We start from the raw sequence: 22,902 nt of genomic DNA on the forward strand, positions 1-22,902 counted from the left end.
CCTACCAGAAAGTAGGCGTGGTTCGGGAATGTTTTACATCTAGGTGCCTGTTTTGGATTTAGACACCCGTATTTAGGCCAAGAAATCCCTAGCATAATTATGGTGTGCCTTTTGTACTAAAATATAATGTACAATCAGAACAGATTTCAAAGATTATTCATAATCACTGGAGAATTGTTCAAAATAATATTTGTTTTGAAAATTCAAAATTGCGATTGACGTATTCTAGATCTCGTAATCTAAAAGAATATCTGAGAATAAAACCTGAGCTATCTCTACTAGATAACAGTAAAAAGAAAGGATTTCATTCGAGTTGTGGTAGATGTCAAATCTGCCCTCTCACTATATCTGGGGCTGTGTTTGTAAATCCTTTTAATCATCGACAATATGATTTACGGCATATCACCACATGTAAGTCAGATTTTGTGGTTTATTTGATTGAATGTCCATGCCAAAAAATTTACGTTGGCAAAACTACTAGACAATTCAATATTCGCATGGCGGAGCATAAATCGTGTTTAAAACTTAAGAGAAAAGAAGCTCCGCTAGTAGCTCATTGTTTAGAATTTAATCACTCTTTTGTGGATTTACGATGTATGATTATAGATAGAATAGAGGCATCAATAAGGGGAGGGGATAGGGGGAAAAAGTTGCTACGATCTGAGCAGAAATGGATTGATCGCTTGCACTGTATACAACCATATGGTCTGAACGCTGCCATAAATTGGCAAGTGTTTTTTTGATGAATAGGATTTGGTTTTCCTTCTTTATTTAATGTTGGGTCGGTTGGTATGTCTGTTGCGGGATATGATTGATTGAGCTGTATAAGTATGTATGGCTTGGTTTTTTATGAATGTGACAAATGCAGTAGATCTGTTTTAGGTTACTCTCTGTTTAAATGGGCTCCGTTGTTTATAGAATAGATTGCCCCGCTGAGCTCTGGCGATACCGGATATGACATCAGACGCTCTCATATATTTTGAATTGAGCTTGGGTGGACATTTAAGTCGGCGATAAAACCGAGAGGCATAAACCTTAGAGGTCTTTTTGCATTTCGCATTCGGAGGTCCAGGTTGTTCCTGGTTTGTGTGCCCTCATGATTCCATCAGCACCTAGAGGTAACTTACTAAGTGCTTTTATGCCTTATCAATGGTTTTAGATTTAAGATACTGTGTTTCTTGCGGTTTGCTATAATATAGGACTTAAAGAGCAGCTATTGTCTTGTACTAATTTTTGTGCTAAGATATGGTAGGTTTAATGTGAATTGTTTCCTAAAATTATCTGGTCTTAAATTTTAGGGCCCGTAGTTTCGCCATAGTGCGTTCTTATATGAGTGCAAGCTAAAGAGAAAAAATTTTTTAGTTTTTAAATAGTATTTTTGTCTTCTTTTAGTATGAATGCTGGTGGTTTCCTGACGAAGCTCTTAGAGAACTATATAAGAGCGAAACGGAGATCTTCCGTCGTATGTGAAGCTATGCTATGAAGCTAAGTACCCTATTTTCAGGAAGTTAATATTCTTCATAAAGTTTAGTCTTAAAAGGGATACATTGGTATATTACTTAAAGGAAGACTGAAGACCAGCACTTGAAATTGGTTTATAAGAAATAAAAAGTTAAAATTGACTGATAAAAACTTAATATATTTAAAAATCTAAAAATAAAAAAACTTGAGGAAAGAACTCAGAAAAAGAGAACAAATAAGATCAATGATAGCTCACGATTGGGTTATTAGTCCGAAATATACATCGGACTTTTAGCTTGTGAGCCCTTGAGATCGGTTGTAGTTCTCTATGGGATATATGAACTTGTACTTTAGCCATAAGTTCAAGTAAGTCTTGTGCCTAAGGTTAGCACAGAACCAGAGTGGAATTGTCCCAATCAGAATGGTGAGCACCCAAAAAGTGTCCTTCAACTCATCTGATAAATACAAATGCCTTTATTAATCCAAAGTCTCATAGATGCATCCAATGACTCAACGACCCGACATGCACGTTTCGGCCTAACTGGCCTGCCTCAGGAGTCTTATGAGTCTAACGGGTGTGTTAGAAAACTGTATAGTATACAAAGATGCACACACCCTCTAAATGCGGCACATTCATTGTGGTAATCACTGTTTCACGTCTTTGAATTTTAGTAGCCGCATTTAGAGGGTGTGTGCATCTTTGTATACTATACAGTTTTCTAACACACCCGTTGAAGCATGTCGGGTCATTGAGTCATTGGATGCAAATACGAGACTTTGGATTAATAAAGGTATTTGTATTTATCAGATGAGTTGAAGGACACTTTTTGGGTGCTCACCATTCTGATTGGGACAATTCCACTCTGGTTCTGTGCTTTTGAGTTTGTGGTTTTGTTTCCCCTGTTTCATTTTGTGCCTATGGTTAGGACACCTATTGGCGCCAAAGATCACTTTAGAGCCTCTAGGTGTGATTCTATAAAGTGCGTCTAACTTTTATAGGATCACGCCTAAGCGCCACATTACTCAGAACCCATGTTTTAGGCATCGTTTATAGAATCTGGCCCTAAATGCTCCCCACTGTGGCACCTAAGGGCCTCTTCTATTAAACTGCGCTAGCAGTTTTCTAGCACGGGGAGCTGAATGGCCCGCGCTGCTCCTGACGCTCATAGAGTTCCTATGAGTGTCAGGAGCCGCGCGGGCCATTCAGCGCGGCTCTCTGCGCTAAAAACTGCTAGCGCAGTTTAACAGAAGAGGACCTAAGTCCTGCCTCCAGGATACAGAATCGCCCCCCATAAGGTACATTTACAAATGCACCACGTGCAAAGGATTGACCATGAAAAGTCAGAGGTCGGCAGCAATACTGTCCTGTCCATGAAATTGGGGGCAGATTCTGCAGTGAATCTTGTTTCTTGGAGGCTCCAAAGACACCGATAAAGGCTTGATTTTCTGAACCTGCATTCAGAAAAGCGTGTCTCCTATTTCGGTGCTAGGAACCTTCATGTCACATGTTTATCCACACCCATCTTTGAGGAGTGGCATCACCATTCACGCCCTGCCATTTCACAGATTGATGTGCGACCCGTGCTCGTGAATAGGCACGTGCTAAAGGAATAACCTGTATGGGGCACAAAGTGTGTTTTTTGTAAAGTTTTTGGCATATCATGCATTGGAACTTAGGTGCTCTTCTAAATGCCAGATTCAGCTGCTAAGTGTGCCAAGAAAGGATAGACAAGATTTCTGGCAGAGTACAGTACTTCTTGAAGCACAATTCAAACTGTGCGTTGCAAAAGGGTAGTTTTATTAGTACTTAAGGACAGGCTGTTCCATTTGTTTGCACAAAGTTGTTTTTTCTGTGGGGTACAGCTGCAAGAGGCCAGTAAATGAAAAGATTAGGATGGAATAACAGGTCCTTTTTCAAAAGAATTTGAAACAAGTACATAAGCATTATCATAGCAGGACAGACTGAAGGTCCATCAAGCTCAGTACAGTGACTGCATAGGTTGCATACGCAGGGGTTTCGTCAGCCGTCAGCCGGAAGTCATTATGCCATTGTATAGATCCATGGTGAGGCCCCACCTGGAATACTGTGTGCAATTCTAGAGGCCACATTATCGCAAAGATGTGTTGAGACTGGAGTCGGTTCAGAGAATGGCCACCCGGATGGTCTCGGGACTCAAAGATCTCCCGTACGAAGAACGGTTAGACAAACTGCAGCTATACTCGCTCGAGGAGCGCAGAGAGAGGGGGGACATGATCGAGACGTTCAAGTATCTCACGGGCCGCATCGAGGCAGAGGAAGATATCTTCTTTTTCAAGGGACCCACGACAACAAGAGGGCATCCGTGGAAAATCAGAGGCGGGAAACTACGAGGTGACACCGGGAAATTCTTTTTCACTGAAAGGGTGGTTGATCGTTGGAATAGTCTTCCGCTTCAGGTGATTGAGGCCAGCAGCGTGCCTGATTTTAAGGCCAAATGGGATCGACACATGGGATCTATTCGCTAGGCAAAGGAAGGGGAGTGTCATTAGGGTGGGCAGACTAGATGGGCCGTGGCCCTTATCTGCCGTCTATTTCTATGGCTAATGCAGGTCGCAAGCACCTGGGAGGATTGCAAAAAAAAAAAAAAAGTTTCATGCTGTGTTTCCTAAGAATAAGCACTGGATTTTTCCAAGTCCACCTTAATAGTTTACTCTTTCCAAAAATACTAGGACGAGGGGGGCATGCATGGAATCTACTAAGTAGTAGATTTAAAACAAACCAGAGAAGATATTTCTCCACTCAACATGTAATTAAACTCTTCATTGACAGAGAATGTGGTGAAAGCAGTTACCTTATCAGGGTTTTAAAAAGTTTTGGATAATTCCCTAAAAGAGAAATCCATAATCCATTGTTAAAATGGATTGAGGAAATCCATTGCTTATTCTTAGGATAACCTGCATAAAATCTGTTTTGCTCCATGGGATCTTGCCAGGTACTTGTGACCTGGATTGGTCACTGTTGGAAAAAGGATACTGGACTTGATGGACCTATGGTCTGTCCCAGTATGGCAATTCTTATGTTCTGAACTTTTAGGAATTTGTCCAAACCTTTTTAAAACCCTGCTACGTTAACTGCTTTTATCACATTCTTAGGCAACTATTTCCAGAGCTTAAGAACATAAGAATAGCCTTACTGGGTCAGACCAATGGTCCATCTAGCTCGGTATCCTGTCTTTGCCGAAGCCAATCCAAGTCACAAGTACCTGACAAAAAAAAAAACCAGATAGTAGCAGCATTCCATGCTACCGTCTCATGTCTGTCTCAACAGCAGACTATAGACTTTTCCTCCAGGAACTTGTCCAAATCTTTTTTAAAACCAGCTACATTGACTGCTCTTACCACAACCTCTGGCAACGTGTTCCAGATCATAACTATTCTCTGAATGAAAACATATTTCCTCCTATTGGTTTTAAAAGTATTTCCCTGTAACTTCATCGAGTGTCTGCTAGTCTTTGTAAAACTTGCAGTAAAAAAATCGATCCATTTGTACCCGTTCTACATCGCTCAGGATTTTGTAGACTCCAATCATCTCCCCTCAACCATTTCTTTTCCAAGCTGAAGATCCCTAACTTGTTTAGTCTTTCCTCATATGAGAGAAGTTCCATCCCTTTTATCATCTTGGACACTCTTCTTTCAATTTTTTCTAGTGCCGCTATATCTTTTTTGAGATAGAGACCAGAACTGAACGCAATACTCAAGGTGAAGTCGCACCATTGAGCGATACAGAGGCATTATAACATTCTTAGTCTTGTTAACCACCTCTTTCCTAATAATTCCTAGCATCCTGTTTGTCTTCATGGCCGTCACTGCACATTGGGCAAAAAGCTTCAGTGTATTGTCTACAATGACACCCAGATCCTTTTCTTTAGTGCTGACCCTCAAGGTGGGCCCTAGCATCCAATAACTATTATTTGGATTATTCTTCCCAATGTGGATCACTTTGCATTTGTCCACGTTAAATTTAATCTGCCATTTGGACACCCAGTCTTCCAATTTCCTAAGGTCTTCCTGCAGTTTTTCACAGTCCTTATGCATTTTAAAAACTTTGAACAGTTTAGTGTCATCTCTCCCACTCCCTCCCATTGTACCATCTCTCCCGGACCCCCTGCCTTCCTCCATGTCCATCTCTCCCTCTCTTGCTCTCTCTGTCCTCCTCCAAATCCATCTCTCAATGTCCCCGTTATACCCCCTCTGCCACCTCCCCCTGTCCTCTTTCTACCCCCCTCTGCCATCCCCAAGTCCATCTCTCCCTGTCCCTCACAAATCTGACATCTATCCCTCCCTCCTTTACCCCATTCCTGAGTCTCACATCTCTCCCTCTTTCCCTCATTTGAGTCCATCTCTCCCTTCCCCCACTCCTTTCCTCAAGTCCTATACTGCTCCCTCGTTGCCTTCTACCCCTTTCCTGAATCTGAAATGTTTCAGGAGGGGCCTTATTTCTAGGCAGCACTCCGGTGAAAGCAGCAACTTGCTACCGGCCAGGGGACCTGCTGATCAGTGAGATGGGGGAGGGATCACGGCTCTTCATTTTTAATAAAAAAACAGTTATGTGGATGCCGACCCAATATTCAAATATTCTAAAGCAGGGGTGCTCAAATGGTCGATCGCGATTAACTAGTAGATCGCAAAGGCAATGCGAGTCGATTGCATTGCCTTTGCAATCTTTTTCTTCCTGCCTCCCTGAGCCAGGCCATGCGCGGACCCACAAGACTTCACCTCTGACGTCAATTCTGACTAATCGCTGCCTGGCTGGCCTGGAACTTCCTCTCTGACGTTAGAATTGATGTCGGAAGTGAAGGTTTGTGGGCCCGGCGCTTGTACGCGCCAGGCCTGGCTCAGGGAAGCAGGGAGAAATCGGTGTGGTGGCTTGGGGGGGGTAGGGAAAGAATCAGGGAAGTGGAGAAATCAGTGCGATGGCTTGGGGGGGCAGGGAGAGAGAGAAAGAAAGACAGACAGGCAGGGGGAGAGAGAAAGAAAGACAGAAATAAAGAGGGGGGCAGGGGAAGAGAGAAAGAAAGGCAGGCAGGGGGGAGAAAGAAAGAAAGAGAGACAAAAAGAAAAGGGGAGGGGGCAGAAAGAAAGAAATATTGGATTCACAGAAGGAAGTGCAACCAGAGACTCATGAAATCACCAGACAAAAAGGTAGGAAAAATGATTTTATTTTCAATTTAGTGATCAAAATGTGTCCGTTTTGAGAATTTATATCTGCTGTCTATATTTTGCACTATGGCCCCCTTTTACTAAACCGCAATAGTGGTTTTAAGCGCAGGGAGCCTATGAGCGTCGGGAACTGCGAGGGGCATTCAGCGCAGCTCCCTGTGCTAAAAAACGCTATCGCGGTTTAGTAAAAGGGGAGGGGGTATATTTGTCTATTTTGGTATAATTGTTACTGAGGTGACATTGCATATTTTTAAAGTCATCTGCCCCGAATACAAAATAACATTTTCTCTGCATACACTGTGCTTTGTGTTTTTTAAAATTTCATTGTTGGTAGATCATTTTGACTTGGTCATTTTAAAAGTAGCTCGCAAGCCAAAAAAGTGTGGGCACCCCTGTTCTAAAGCAATGCAGGTGCTGGCACTGAATATTGCCTTCACCCGCATAAACTGGGGCTCCTCCCTAGTGCTGTCCTCAGCATCACCCCTGACCTGCCCACTTTTTACTTACATGGTCTGAAGGGATATTCAGTGGCACTCTCCAGTTAAGTGCCAGTGAATATCCCCATTTAGGCAGTGGCATGCGATTTAAGCGAGTAGGAGAGCTTCCTGCCCGCTTAAATCGCATTGAATATCGAGCCCTGTGTTCTTATGTTTACTCCTTTCCAGGGCCTTCAGACATCCATTATCTGAGCAGAAACATGCCAAAACATGAATTCCAGGATGTGGCTTATGATGATTCTGAAGACACCAGAGACCTTGTCCCTTGGTGACCCATGTTAGAAGGCTTACTCTAGTTCCTGCATCGATGTGATGGGATCACATGCCACTAATTACAGACAGGGATATAGCGAGGGTGGGAGGCGCCCAGGGCGGTAATGCCCCCTATTGAGCCACACGCCCCTTCCCTTCCCCTGACCAGGAAGTGACTTCAGAGGGAGAGCCAAGGCTGGCTCGAACAGCAGGTTAGAGCTGCTGCTCACACCGATAATGAGTTACAGGCACAGGGGGAAGGGAAGGCACGCGGAAGGATCAGGGTGGGCAAAGAATAGGAGAGATGCCAGCTGTCCCCATAAAGACAGTGCCCAGGGTGGTCCGCCCTCCTCTCCCCCTCCCTCATTTGCTATGGCATTGATTACAGAAATGGTTTATGGAGGCCATGCAAACAGCCATGTTACTGAAAGATACTAATAGCTGTACAGGGATGGAAAAGACAAACATACTCAAGATCTCTCTCTTTGTAAAAAAAACAAAAACACTTGCTTAAAACTCTCTTGTCAGAGAAACTTTGTGGAGAAACACAGTCTCTTGCTTGCTCCGCCTCTAGAGCCCTTTTAGCTTACCACCTCTGTATTCAAGTCTGAGCTGGAAGAAATCTGCGTTTAGGACAAGATTTCCTCTATCAAAAGCTGTCTGCTGCACAAGGTCAGTAAGGCATTCATAAGTCTTCTATCAGATAAGAATTGTTTTCTTTTTTATACGTGTGAGCTGAGCCAATTGTATTATGTTTAACCTTGCCAAACTTAATATACCGGTAGTTTTGGTTTTTTCTTGGTGTTTGTCCACAACGTGGAGATAGCAGGGGAGTAGTTTAATGGTTAATGCAACAGGCTTTGATTCTGGCAAATTGGGTTTGATTCTCACTGTAGCTCCTTATGACCTTGGGCAAGTCACTTAACCCTTCATTGCCCTAGATCAGGGGTAGGGCACTCCGGTCCTTCAGAGCCATATTCCAGTAGGGTTTTCAGGATTTCCCCAATGAATATGCATTGAAAGCAGTGCATGCAAATAGATCTCATGCATATTCATTGGGGAAATCCTGAAAACTTGACTGGAATACGGCTCTCGAAGACCGGAGTTCCCTACCCCTGCCCTAGATGCAACAACTAGATACAATAAAAAACAACAACTTAGATTGTCAGCCCACGAGGGTCAGAGAAAGTACTTGCATATAATGTGTAGTACAGTGTTGCATACATCTAGTAGCACTATAGAAATTATTATTAGTAGTAGGTTTTATAACTAACCTATTTTTAGGAACCTGTATTAGCTGCGTTATGAAGATCTCTACTGAGAAAAGTCAAAGCCGAAAGTCATAACATGGGATTAGAACTGAACATAAGCAAGACAAAGATCATGAACACGGAAAATGATGACGAGTTTGAGCTTGAAGGCGGTAGAATAGAAGTTGTAAAGGATTTCAATCTCCTGGGTTCTTTCATAAACAAAGAAGCAACTAGCAGGGAAGAAATACTCTACAGCAGTGTTCTTCAACCACCGGCCCGTGGACTGGTGCCAGTCCGCAGAAATTTCCTGCCGGTCCATAGGGCCAGCATGTGCATCAGGCCCGAAACAGTGTTCTTCAACCGCCGGTTCACTGTGCAATCGACGCGGCATTATCTTCGGGCTGGCTCCCTCTTCCTCACTGCCGCAGTGCACAAAGCCACAGGCAGCGTCTCCTATGCGTGTCCTGCGACCGAACCGGAAGCCTTCTCCCTGACATCGCAGCGTCAGAGGGAAGGCTTCCAGATGAGGCGCGGGACACGCGAGGAGCTGTTGCCGGCGGCTTTGTGCACTGTGTCAATGAGGAAGAGGGAGTCAGCCCGAAGTTAACGCCAGGGGCGGCATAAAACGGCCAGGCGGGAGCAGGCCAGAAATTAAGGCACAGCATGGAGGGAGGGAGACAACAAAGGTAGGGGGAATGATTTTATTTCTGAATTTAGTGATTGAATTGCGTCAATTTTGAGAATTTACATCTGCTGTCTGTATTTTGCACTGTTCAGGAAGAAATGCATTTGTTTCTTTTTCTCTGGGGTTGTACTGCATGCAGAGTCTTGCATGTTAGGGTTTGTTTGTATATATTAGTACTTTTAGTTTTTGGTCCCGTATTTGCATAGGGGTTATCTGTGTTCTGGTAGGAATGAATGTTGAGAAGCATACGTACAGTGTGCTTTGTGTAGTTTAATTTTGTGGTTAACCATTATGTGTTGTTAATAAGATTATATTGTGTGTATATATGAAAAATGAATGGAAAAAATAGTGTTACAATTGGTACTATTATAGTGGCGGAGTCTGGGGCAGAGATGGGCGGGGTCTGGCCTAAAACTTAGCCCAGTGTTCTTCAACCGCCAGTCCGCATACCGGTGCCAGTCCACAAAATAATTATTTTATTTCCGCCAGTCCGTAGGCGTAAAAAGGTTGAAGAACACTGCTCTATAGAATAGCACTTGGTCGCTCTTCAATGAAGGCTCTTGACAAAGTATTCAAAGGCAAGGAAATAGCACTTCAAACGAAGATCAGACTTGTCTACGCACTCATTTTCTCAGTGGTTACTTATGGGTGCAAAAGCTGGACACTACGGAATTAAGACAGAAAGAAGATTGACTTATTTGAGCTTTGGTGCTGGAGAAGAATCTTATGCATGCCATGGACCGCCAGAAGACCTAACAAATTGATTCTGGAAGAGATCATAGAAACATAGAACATGACGGCAGAAAAGGGCCACGGCCCATATAGTCTGCCCACACTAATGGCCCACCTCCTAACTACCTCCATGAACAGATCCCACATGCCAATTCCATCTTTTCTTAAAATCTGGCAAGCTGCTGGCCTCAATTACCTGTTGTGGAAGATTATTCCAGCGATCAACCACCCTTTCGGTGAAGAAATATTTTCTGGTGTCGCCATGAAAAGATCAAACCAGCTATGTCACTAGAAGCCCAAATGAAGTTATGCCTGTCTTATTTTGGTCACACCATCACAAGAGAAAGATCATTGGAGAAGGACATCATGTTTGAGAAGATCCAAGGAACCAGGCAAAGAGGGTGACCTGCAGTCAGATGGCTGGATACACTGAAAACAACCATGGGGATGATGCTGGAGGACCTTTTTGGACTAGCACAAAAGCGATTTCTTTTTAGATCTGTAATTTATCAAGTCACTAGGACTTGAACACAGGTTGATGGCACCTAACATTAACTGAGTTAAATAAACTGCTTTATTTTTCCAGATATTGGGTGTCAATTCCTTTTGTCAAGGAGGACTACTAGGCCTGGGAAAGTGAATAGGTATGATTGTTCTGCTCCCATTTGCTTGCAGGCAGGTAATACGATTCTTTAATAAGCCTACAAGTCCCTGTAGTCTTGTAGTTCCGTGTAACAGACTCTTGCAGAGCACATATCTAGCTTCCTGTGTCTTACGGGACTCTTTCGATTGGTTTACTTGTTCTCTAGCATGCTGGGCAAGTAGCCTCCCTTCCCCTTCATCGGGTCTGTAAAAAGTTGGGCTGCAGCATATTTCTTATATGAACTCTCTGAAAACGAGGCTGCTTACTTCTTTTAAGACCGTTATAATGTATTAATAATTCTGATCCCTAATTTTTATCTTCTTCTATGCAGTTCTTTTAAAATGTACGTGTCTAAAACTATGTACTGTGTGTTAAACTGTGAGTCGCTTTGGAGAAAAGCGGATCATAAATGTTTTAAATAAATAAATAAAACGGAAAACTGCCAAATCTGTATGATGGCTGCATAAGCCTTTCAAAGCAGCAAAACTCGACAACCAAATCTCCAATCTACTAATTATGACCCCAGATTACAAAACATTCATAAAAGAAGGAAAGATGCTACTTTTCAAAAAATTCCTGCAAACGACTTAATACCGCTAGCTCCTTCCCACTTCCCAATACTTTCCCAGTTCCCCAAAGCAACCTCATCTACTCTTTATCTCCTCTAGAAATTACCAGATATCTTCTTCTTGTAATATGTTTTTTGTAATTCTTTTGTAATCCGCCTTGAACTGCAAGGCAATGGCAGAATAGAAATCTCTAATGTAATGTAATGTAATTCCCTCAAGATTTCACCAGTGTAAAAGTGCAGTATTACTGCAGTGTTTTGCGGAAACTTCCCAGCCTCTCGTGCATGGAGACAGCTGGTTGAGAACAGAACCCTAATTGGCAAGGCAAAACTCTTGTCCAGCACACCTGAACTGTATGTAAGATTTCCTTGTGTGATTACTGCGTTGAAGAAGATTTTGGATCACGAGTTCTGAGCCTTCTCATAGCAATGCTCTATACTCAGGTTTAAACTGTCAAGCCTAGTGTGAGCAATAGTTTGCTAGGCAAGTACAGTGATATTTACTCCTGGACATCTTAAGAGCCACGGTCTGAGGCCCATATTTGCTCTACAACCCTGAGGACTGCACTTATACAACTCTAGCTTTATGTAATTTGCCCCCTCTTTCACCATGGCGTGCTAGCCAATTTAGCGCACGCTAAATACTAACGTTTCAATGGAATATAATGGATGCGTTAGCATTTACCCCCTCTTCTACAAAGCCGCGCTAGTGGCTGCCGCGCAGCAATAGCCCCGAAGCCCTTTAAATCTCTACAGGTTTCAGGGCCGTTACCGCACGGCTTTGTAGAAGAGGGGGGTTAATGTGCGCTAATATTTGGTGCTCGCTAAATCAGCTAGCGCACCTTAGTAAAAGGACCCTTTGTTGTCTCTTGACTTCCATGAAACACGAGAGACTTGGGAGCCAACCACTGAAAGGTAGATGTTCAGCCCATGGCAGTGAGCAATTGTAAAGCCACCTACAGCCACGAGCTGAATTAACCCTGGATATTCAGCGTCAGGCCGTGTACGGCCTCCAACTTTGAATATCCACTTTGAATATGATGGAGGTTGGCACCCAGCATTGTCACACTATGCGCCTCCCCAACTCTTCCCCGCTGCTTGAGCGCCACTCACCCCTTGAGTTCCGCCCACCCCCATTCCTCTTGAAACGTTCGCCGGCGTGAACAGCCCCTTCTATCTGCTGCTCGTGCCAACCTCAGCACCCTTCCGGCATCGCACCCTCGTCCCATGACAAGGGTGCCGCGAGTGGCGCAAGCAGCAAGTGGAAGATGATGCTCATGCCAGCAAACATTTCAAGAAGTGTGTGGTGGAGGAGAGATGCCGGCGCCCTCCACAAGGAGGGCACCCAGGTCATTCCGCTCCCCCGTCCCCCTTACTATGCCACATAGATGTTAATCAGGCACTGGTGCATGGATGTCATGGTGCATAAAGTTAGAACATCCTTTTTTGCAGTCCTGATTTTAAGCATTTGGCTGGGTAGCAGACTGAATATCCACACTAACAAGCTGAGCAGAACCTTGTATGTGTGCAATCCTAATACTGCACATGTTGAGACATGTTTCAAGCATCTTTATTTACAACGATTTTAATAGATAAGGATAGCTGCTTGTTTCTCCATTTTGCAATGAGCAATAGCACTACACTTCCCCCTCCGTATTCGCGGGGGTTAGAGGCAGAGTCAGCCTGCAAATATTGAATATTCACAAATAACTTATGGGCCTGCTCTGACCCACCCCCGCTTCCCTCCCGCCTTCCTCCCAGCATCCTTACCTGGTGGTCTAGCGGGCTTTCAGGGCAAGAGCGATCTTCCTACGCTCCTGCCCCGTGCAGATCACTCTTAGCAAATGGCTGTGGGGAGTTCCTGTCGTAGAGAGACTACGACGGGAACTCCACGCAGCCATTTGCTATGAGTGATCTGCACGGGGAAGGAGCGTAGGAAGATCGCTCCTGCCCCGAAAGCCCACTAGACCACCAGATAAGGTCTGGGATGCCGGGAGGAAGGCAGGAGGGAGGTGGGGGAAGGTCCGGAATGCAGCTTTATTTTAACAAAAAAAAAACCCACCAATAATCGAATCTGCAGATATTGAAACCGCGGATTCGGAGGGCTCACTATATACATTAAAGTAATAACAATGAAAAAGACATATGCATTTCAAGTACTATATGCAAGCCTGTTATGGAATTTCCCCATATCCTTAAACTGTAAATAAAGCATTACATTTCAACAGTTAACAACCGTAGGAAGCTCTGTTTCTAAGAGCCGAGCATAGATGTCTGTATGAGTCATTAGTGAGTTGTCTGATTCTTTTCTGATATATTATTGATGAACTGGCAATCCATGCAGAGAGATAATGATTGAAATTAGACATACATCCTTTCCAAAGACATGAGGGTTGCATTAGCATAGAAAATGACAGCAGATAAAGACCATATGGCCTATCTAGTTTTCCCATTCATAGTCAAATGTTCAGCTCTGGATCCCCTCTTCCCCTAAGAGATTCACTGCGATTTCTCATATTTTCTTGAATTCAAATACTGGCATTAGATCAAAAGAACCAAATACTCTGCTGAATGTATAAAGTTATAAGGAACATAAGAATTGCCGCTGCTGGGTCAGACCAGTGGTCCATCTTGCCGAGCAGTCCGCTCATGCGGCGGCCCTTAGGTCAAAAACCATTGCCCTAACTGAGTCTAGCCTTACCTGTGTACGTTCTGGTTCAGCACTGACAATTCACAGGGGCTATAGTCAAAATACAAAACAACTCTTTGCATCAACCACTTGGAGCAATTTTCTTTGCCCTGTGAGTTTTCATTCAGCACTGAATCATGGTTTCTCTGCCCTGATTCGGATGGATAATCAAGTACCAATGGGCATGCATGTTCATATATTTTGGAAAGCAGACTTAATCCAAGACTCTGTAATAGCCATCTTGCCCAAAAACAAGCTGCTTACATACCTGAACCCAAAAATTCAGATTACCGTACTTTGTCCCCATGAAGGGGTCTTCAATTCAACCATTCCAGCTTCCTTCTTCCATAAGTAGAGAAATCAATCACAAGTCAATCTTTTTGTTAGAGAAGAGAATGCAAAGCTTATTATTCCCTTCTTTCTTACCTCCTATATCTCATCCCGAATGCCCTGCCAGTTACATGCGCTTGGTCTTTTCTTGGTTTACCCTCCAATTCTACTCATACCAATAGTGGTTCATATATTTCAGCAAAGCCATTGCACAGTGATTCTCTATTGGCCTCTATAGAACTGGTTTCCTCTCCTCCAGTTCCCAGCACTGATCACTCAAGAGGGCTTACTTGTTTATCTAGACCTCAAATCTCTAGCTCTCACAGCCTAAATTGAGCAGTCTCTAGTTTCCATGCTTGGTGTGTCACAGCCCATCCAAGAACCAGCTGTTTACAAGCTTTCAACTAGATGAACCCATGCTTCCTAGTGCCAATCGTGTATTTCTTCTTTCTCAGAGCCCAGCACCTGCAACATGCTCCTTCAGTCTTGCAGTCCAGTGTGGGCAGTGTGCTCCTTCAGTGTTACAGTCCATTCATTTACAGGAGGATCATAGCCTGGTGACATCTTTAAACTGAACCAGCACAGGCGGCAGAGCATGGTATAACAGTTGGAGAAGCAGCAGTATTGATGGGATCAGTACATTATATTCTTAAGATTCTTTAAATTGTTTTTCATACTACAGTATTTACATGCAAAAGGCATTACGAGCAGCTTGAATACCGTATTCTCTCTCATAATCTCGTAAAAGTACCAATGTCTATTTTGTTACTCCCTCCATAATTCTCTACCCCCAATTGTCCTGTGGATTGGGAGCTCTGTTGAGCAGGGATTGTCTCATGTAATGTACAGTGTTGCATGCATCTGGCAGTGCTATAGTAATAATAGTAGTAGTAATCAGCCAGGCAATTATTAGAAACACCAGGTCTTTTGAAGTCTAGGTTGGGCAATTGATGGAGATATTCTGTTACGTCCCTTTCAGATTCCATATGCTAGGTATTCAGTCCCAACCCGCAATCTGGGATTTGCAGAAATCCAACATTTTTCTGAGCACATGCTCCTCCCCCTTAGACTGAGAGCTAGAGCTATACACTTCCCTCTCCCTATTCGCGGTTTCGATGTTCACGGTTTCGATTATCTGTGGGGGGTTTCCCCAGCCCCCCCCCCTCAGATTCACTTGTTGGCATCGAAAAAATCCGGCCCCAAGACTTGGAGGGAGGCGATCAAAGGAGGCGGGGGGGGGGGGGCAATCGGAGGCAGCAGGGGGGGAGCGATCGGAGCATGGACCTTACCTGATGGTCTAGCGGTTCCTGTTGTAGTCTCGTTAGACCACGGGAACTCAGCAGCACGGCTCTGCACGGGGCAGGAGTGTAGGAAGATTGCTCCTGCCCCATGTCACCGCTAGACCACCAGGTAAGGTCAGGGGGTGGGTCAGAACCAGCCAAAAGTTATTCACGATTTTTCCCTATTCGAGGGCCGGCTCTTCCCCTAAACCTTGCATTTCTTAGCATTAAATTTTAGCTGCCAAATTTCAGACCATTCTTCAAGCTTCATTAGGTCTTTCTTTATTTTATTCACACCATATGGCGTGTTTACTCTATTGCAGATTTTGCTATCATCCACAAAGAGTCAAAACTTACCCGACAGCCCTTCAATATTGCTTACAATAATATTAAAAAGAATAGGCGCAAGAACTGAATTTTAAGGCACACCACTGATAACATCCTTTTCTTGGAGAGATCTCCATTGACTATTACCCTCTGTTGCCTTCCACTCAACCAGTTCCTGACCAAATCCGTCGCTTTGGGGCCCATATCAAGGGCACTCAGCTTATTTATTAAATGGATGTATGGAGCACTGTCAAAGGCTTTGCTAAAATCTAAATATAGTAAAACCTTGGATTGCAAGTAACTTGGTTTGCAAGTGTTTTGCAAGACAAGCAAAACATTTGATTAAATTTTAACTTAATATACAAGCAATGTCTTGCAATACAAGTACTTACAGTATACACACATCACAACTGAGCCAATGGTTCTTCTCTCTCTGACACTGCAAGAGTGTAGTGACTGTTCTAAACAAGCAAAGTCTTGTAATACGAGTACATTCAGTATACACGCATCACATCATCACAACTGAGCCAATGATTCTTCTCTCTCTGATGCTGCAGCAGTGTAGTGACTGTTCTAAATGAACGAGGTCTTGCAAAACAAGTATGTATAGTATTTTGTATTAAAGTTTTTGGGGTGTGGAATGAATCTTTAGTTTCCATTATTTCTTATGGGGGAAATTCGCTTTGATATACGAGTGCTTTGGATTACAAGCATGCTTCTGGAACAAAATATGCTTGCAAACCAAGGTTTTACTGTACACCACATCTAGCGCACTTCCTCTCTGGTCACCCAATCAAAGAAATTAATCAGATTTATCTGACAAGGCCTGCCTCTAGTGAATCCATGTTGCCTCGGGTCCTTTAATCCACTGGATTCCAGAATGTCACTATTCTCTGTTTTAAAAGCATTTCTGTTAATTTACTTACCACAGAAGTCAGACTTACTAGCCTGGAGTTCCCTCCTTCTTTCTTACTTCTACTTTTGTGGAGAGGGACCACATCTGCCCTTCTCCAGTACCACTCCTGACTCTAAAGAAGCATTGAAAAGGTCAACCAGCAGAGTTGCCAGAACTTCCCTAACTTCCTTCAGTACCCTCAGATGTACGTCCTGCCCCAGTCTCGTAGTAAAGGAGGGAGGGCGGCAGACTGCCCTGGGCGCCATCTTGGTGGAGGTGTCGGCACTTCTCTACCCCCCACACCTCCCTTTCCCACCCCTCCCTTACCTCTTTAAAATCTTCACCCAGTACAAGCAACTACTCTGGCCTCCTGCTCGCGCCAGCCTGGATGCCTCTGAAATCACTTCCAGATTGCGGGGCCAGGAAGTGTTGTCAGAGGGAAAGCCAATGCCTGTGCGAGAAACAGGCTGGAGAATCTGCTCGTGCTGGCAAAGATTTCAAGATGTACAGGGGTAGGAAGGGAGGATGTGAGTGTGGAATGAGGGGCATGGAAAGAGCAGGGGGGATGGAAAGGAGGGCACGAGGGCACCCCCCACTTGGGCACCTCCTACCCTCGCTACGCCACTGTCTGGCCCCATTGCTTTGTCCACTTTTAGTTTAGCTAGCTCCTTACAAACACAATCCTCTTAAAATCGATCATACATAGTAACATAGTAGATGACAGCAGATAAAGACCCGAATGGTCCATCCAGCCCAACCTGATTAAATCTAAAAATTTGTTGGGGCTTTTTTTTTTCTTCTTAGCTATTTCTAGGCAAGAATCCAAAGCTCTGCCTGGTACTGTTCTTAGGTTCAAACAACTGAAGTCTCCATCAAAGCTCACTCCAGTCCATCTATACCCTCCCAGCCATTGAAGCCCTCCCCAGCTCATCCTCCACCAAACGGCCATATACAGACACAGACCATGCAAGTCTGCCCAGTACTGGCCTTAGTTCTTCAATATTTACTATTATTTTCTGATTCTAGATCAGGGGTGTCTAAGTCCCTCCTCACAAGGGCTCCAATCCAGTCGGGTTTTCAGGATTTCCACAATGAATATGCATGAGATCTATTTGCATGCACTGCTTTCATTGTATGCTAATAGATCTCATGCATATTCATTGGGAAAATCCTGAAAGCCCGACTGGATTGTGGCAGTCAAGGAGGGACTTTGACACCCCTGTTCTAGATCCTCTGTGATCATCCCACACTTTTTTGAACTCCGTCACCATTTTCATCTCCACCACCTCTCTCAGGAGCACATTCCAGGTATCTACCACCCTCTCCGTAAAGAAGAATTTTCTTACATTGCTCTTTTTTTATATATATATTTTATATTTATTCAGTTTTATAACTTTACAAGAAAGTGCATCTTGCTTAGGATAATACAGCAGGAATAAATGTTCAAATGTTCAACATATAATCTAATAATTAATATATATCAAATCACAGCTCTTATAATTGTTAGATAAATACTTAAATAGTAATAAAGTGCTCAAACCAGTAGCCCATAATTTAGTGATAACACCAAACTGTGGCTAAAACAGGGCCCATCATTGCCTTTACTGTCCCTGACCCAACCAGAAAGTTCTTAATAATGAAAAAATTACTTATCTGAAATCGCTGAACGGTTGGGTCTCCATAGCCACAGCTGTGATAAAATGATGAGATGCCTGTGAAAAAATGCTAGTGCTCTGTGTGCTTGAACATGTTTTCTGTGAACTAAATCTCCATACTCTAGTCCTAAGCTCCCCAACTCGAGTTTCGGCTCTTCATCAGGAGGGGACACTGTTAAAACCAAATAATGAATATACTCTGTAAATCATCACCTTACACTTATCCATGTTGAATCTCATTTGCCATGTCGCAGCCCATTTCTCAAGCGTGTTTATGTCACGCAGTCTCCTGCGTCTTCACTACTCTGAATAACTTAGTATCGTCTGCAAATTTAATCACCTCACTTGTCATACCAATTTCTAGATCATTTATAAATATGTTGAAGAGCATGGGTCCAAGCACTGAACCATGTTGCACTCCACTGGTGACGCTTTTCCAGTCTGAGTATTGTCCATTTACCCCCACTCTCTGTTTCCTATGCTCCAGCCAGTTTTTTATCCATGTGAGAGTATTTCATCCTCGATTCCATGACTCGCAATTTTCCAAAGTAGTCGTTCATGCGGAACCTTGTTAAACACCTTCTGGAAATCCAGATATACAATGTCAACCGGATCGTCTTTGTCTATCTGCTTGTTTACTCCCTCAAAGAAGTGCAGCAAGTTCATCAAGCAAGATCTTCCTTTGCTGAAGCCGTGCTAGCTGGTCCTCATCAGATTGTGTCCATCAAGGTGCTCAATGATGCGGTCCTTTATCAGCGCCTCTCCCATCTTTCCCAGTACCAAGGTCAGACTCACCGGTCTGTAGTTTCCTGGATCACTCCTCGAACCTTTCTTGAAGATCGGCGTAACATTCGCCACCTTCCAGTCTTCCGGAATCCTTCCCGATTTGATTGATAGATTGGCTATTAGTTGAAGCAGTTCAATTCCTTGATTACCCTTGGATGGATGCTATCCGGTCTTGGGGATTTATCATTTTTAAGCCTATCAATCTGCTTGCATACCTCTTCTAGACTGACCGTCAACCCTGTCAGTTTCCCATCTTCGTTTCCCGTGTATAGCATGTTGGCTTCCGATATGTTGTGTATGTCCTCTTCAGTAAACACAAATGCAAAAAATGTGTTTAGTTTGTCGGCGATGGCTTTGTCCTCCTTTAGTACTCCCTTTATTCCATGGTCATCCAACGTCCCCACCGCTTCCTTTGCGGGTCATTTCCCCTTAATATATCGAAAGAACGGCTTGAAGTTTTTCACCTCCTTGGCTATTATTTCCTCGTAGTCTCTTTTGGCCTCTCTTACCACATTATGGCACCTGCTTTGATGCTGTTTGTGCTTTTTCCAGTTTTCGTCTGTTTTTGACCTTTTCCATTTCGTAAACAAAGTCTTCTTGTCTCTGATTGCTTCTTTCACCATTACAGTGAGCCACGCCGGTTCCTTGTTCTTTTTCCTCTTGGATCCCTTGCCGATACGCGGTATATATAGATTTTGCACCTCGGTGACTGTGTCCTTAAAAAGGGACCATGCTTGTTCTAGCGTCTTTACAGTGCTTATCCTCTTCTTAATCTTCTTCCCCACCATGAGTCTCAACCCTTCGTAATTCCCTTTTTGGAAGTTCAGCACTGTGCCCGTCGTTCTGGATCGATGTTTCGCCCACCGTGTCCAGGTCGAAGTGGATCATACTGTGATCACTGGTTCCCAGCAGCCCCTCTACTTCTACACCTTGTGCCGGTCCTCGTAGTCCATTTAGAATTAAGTCCAGAATTGTGTTTCCTTTCATGAACACAGAACAGAAATATTTATTAAGCAATTCGACCTTATCTTTATCAACTTCTACATATTCCTCTCCTTCACTTTGTATCTCACAATGTCACTTTTGCACTTCTTCCTATCACTAATATACTTAAAAATGTTTTGTTCCCCCATTTTACTGTCAACTATTTTTTTTCTTCCATTTGCATCTCTGCTTTCCTGACATTCGACCGGCCTCTCTTAATTTTTCAGATATTTTTGCCTGTCTTCCTCTTTCTGTGATTTTTTTGTAATTTATGAAAGCTAACCTCTTTTTCTTTACCTTCTCAGCTACTACTTTTGAGAACTAGCGCGGCTTTCTTTTCCTTCCTTTCCTTGCAAAATGGTTTGTTGCCCTTACAATAGCTCCTTTCAATTTTGCCCACTGCTTTCCTACTTCTTCCAGATGTTCCCATCCAGACAATTCCTTGACGTAATCCCCAATCCAAAGCTCTTTTTTTAAAAGTCTAGAACCTTTATTTATGAATGAGCCCTTTCTACACCTGTCTTAATATTAAACCACACCATGCGGTGATCACTGGATGCCAGATGATCACCACATGCAGTCGATATCCACTGAATAAATCCTTTCTCTGAGATGTCTAAAAAACTGGACTATGCTAGGCCCAAGGAATTTGTACTGCAGCTGCTCTTGGTGACCTCAATTGATTCTGACAGTCACGGGAAACATAGTCGTGACCCATTTGATTTGTTAATGATTCACAAATTTGGAAATGTGTAATGAGAAAAATCGCCAAGCCAGTCAGGGGACAATTTTCAAAACTGTACAGACAGATGTAGGCCCACCCAAAAACTTAAACTATCTTTCCCCTCACTAAAAGGTATCCTCCATGCAGGAAAATTGGGGAAATCTCTCTTCTTCAGAATCACATGGCTTTGAAATAACCTTACTACCCCATTGCGGAATCAGGTTTCCTTCCAACTATTCCGTAAGCACCTGAAAACTAGGCTTTTCACAAAAACGTAATGCTCTCCTCCCCCCCCCCCCTTTACTCAAACACCAAACTCAATGTGTTATACTTTCCTTTATTAAGCTCTTATAAACTGTGCCGAGCTCTATATTCATGGAGAGGATGCGGCATATAAACTTAAGGTTTAGTTTAGATGTAAAGCACATAAATGAGTATGTTTAATTAAAGAAGATGTGCCAGTTTAAAAACAAAACAAAACACCCCACCCCACAACTATTTACATACTTTCCTGTTGAAAATTGCCCAAGGGAAAAGTACCCTACACATGCTTTTTGGAGGAAACACATTAGACTTGCACAATATTTCCATGCATTAGCACACATTAATGGATTTACCACAGCTTCCATTTTATGCAACGTGGTCCTGATTCTATATGTGGCACCTAAACAACTAGTGCGGCACTAAACGTGATTCTATAAAAGATAGGTGCACTGTACAGAATCATGCTCAGCGCCACTAAAGCAGACTAGGTGGCCTAACTTTTAGGTGCACCTTATTTATTCCAGGTTTTCCTGGCCTAAATGCCTGCACCAAAGTTGTGCGCACAATGGCACCTAAATCATAAACATGTCCACAATATGCCCCCTAATCACGCCTACTTTTAACTACACATTTTGGGCTTGGTGCCTACTTTTTATATTATCCCTCTTTATGAGTTGTGTACCTAACTTTCAATTAAGTCTAACACCAATTATACAATACTCATCAAGGAGTCTATGCGGTTTACAATAAGAATTAGATCAAGTTTGGAAGTTGCATTATTAGAGTGGGGGTGATTGTTGGGAGGAAGGGGTGACGATAAGAAAGAGGTTTGCTCCAGATGTGGGGAGCTTGGTATTCGAAGGTAGTCTGAAATTTCTTCTTCTGCCATATTTTTTGAGGTGATGGGAGGGGTCGTTTGAAGTGTTGTGTGTGAGTTGAAGAAGGAATGAGGGACTTTGATATCAGATGTCAGTCCCTCCGAGTTTTTTTTTTTCCATAGATCACTTTGGGCTAGATTCACTAAGGAAACCGATCGTGTACCGATCGGTTTGCAACCCGATTTTACTCCGGCCCGATTCACTTACCTCTCTGCCGACCATCCTCCGATCCGCGCATGCAAATGAGGGGAATGGCATGCAAAGTAGGCAGGGACACTATTCATTAACCAAAACCCTGCAACACCGACTGGACTGGCTGATCACAAAAAAAGCGACTGCTGAAGACCAGTCACTCAAGCCCTTTCCGGCTGCCCTGTCTTCTGTTGCCCTGCTCTCTGCCCTGCTTCTCTGCTATAAGCCCCAATCTCCTGCCTACCCCGAATGAATCTCCTGCTCTCCTGCCTGCCCTGAATCTCCTGCTCGCCACAAATCTCCTGCTCTCTCCTGCCGCCCCAACTCACCACCCCAACTCGTCCCGAATCTTCCTGCCTGCCACCCCAACTCACCCCGAATCTCTCCTGCCCTTCCCGCAGTGCAAGGCCGTGGTTTTAACCCACGGGTTTAAAGTGGGTTAAAACCATGGGCTCGCAAAAAAGTTTTAAAACCAGTTTTAAAAAAAAGTTTAAAAAATGGACATTGCTCTTAAGCATGCGCAGAACATCTACAGATGGTCTGCGCATGCGTCGGGATTGCTAGAGAGCGATCCCGACAGTCGGATGGGGGCGTGATTCCAAATCGCC

Source organism: Geotrypetes seraphini, chromosome 2 (genome assembly GCF_902459505.1).
Source record: "Geotrypetes seraphini chromosome 2, aGeoSer1.1, whole genome shotgun sequence".
NCBI lineage: Eukaryota > Metazoa > Chordata > Amphibia > Gymnophiona > Dermophiidae > Geotrypetes > Geotrypetes seraphini.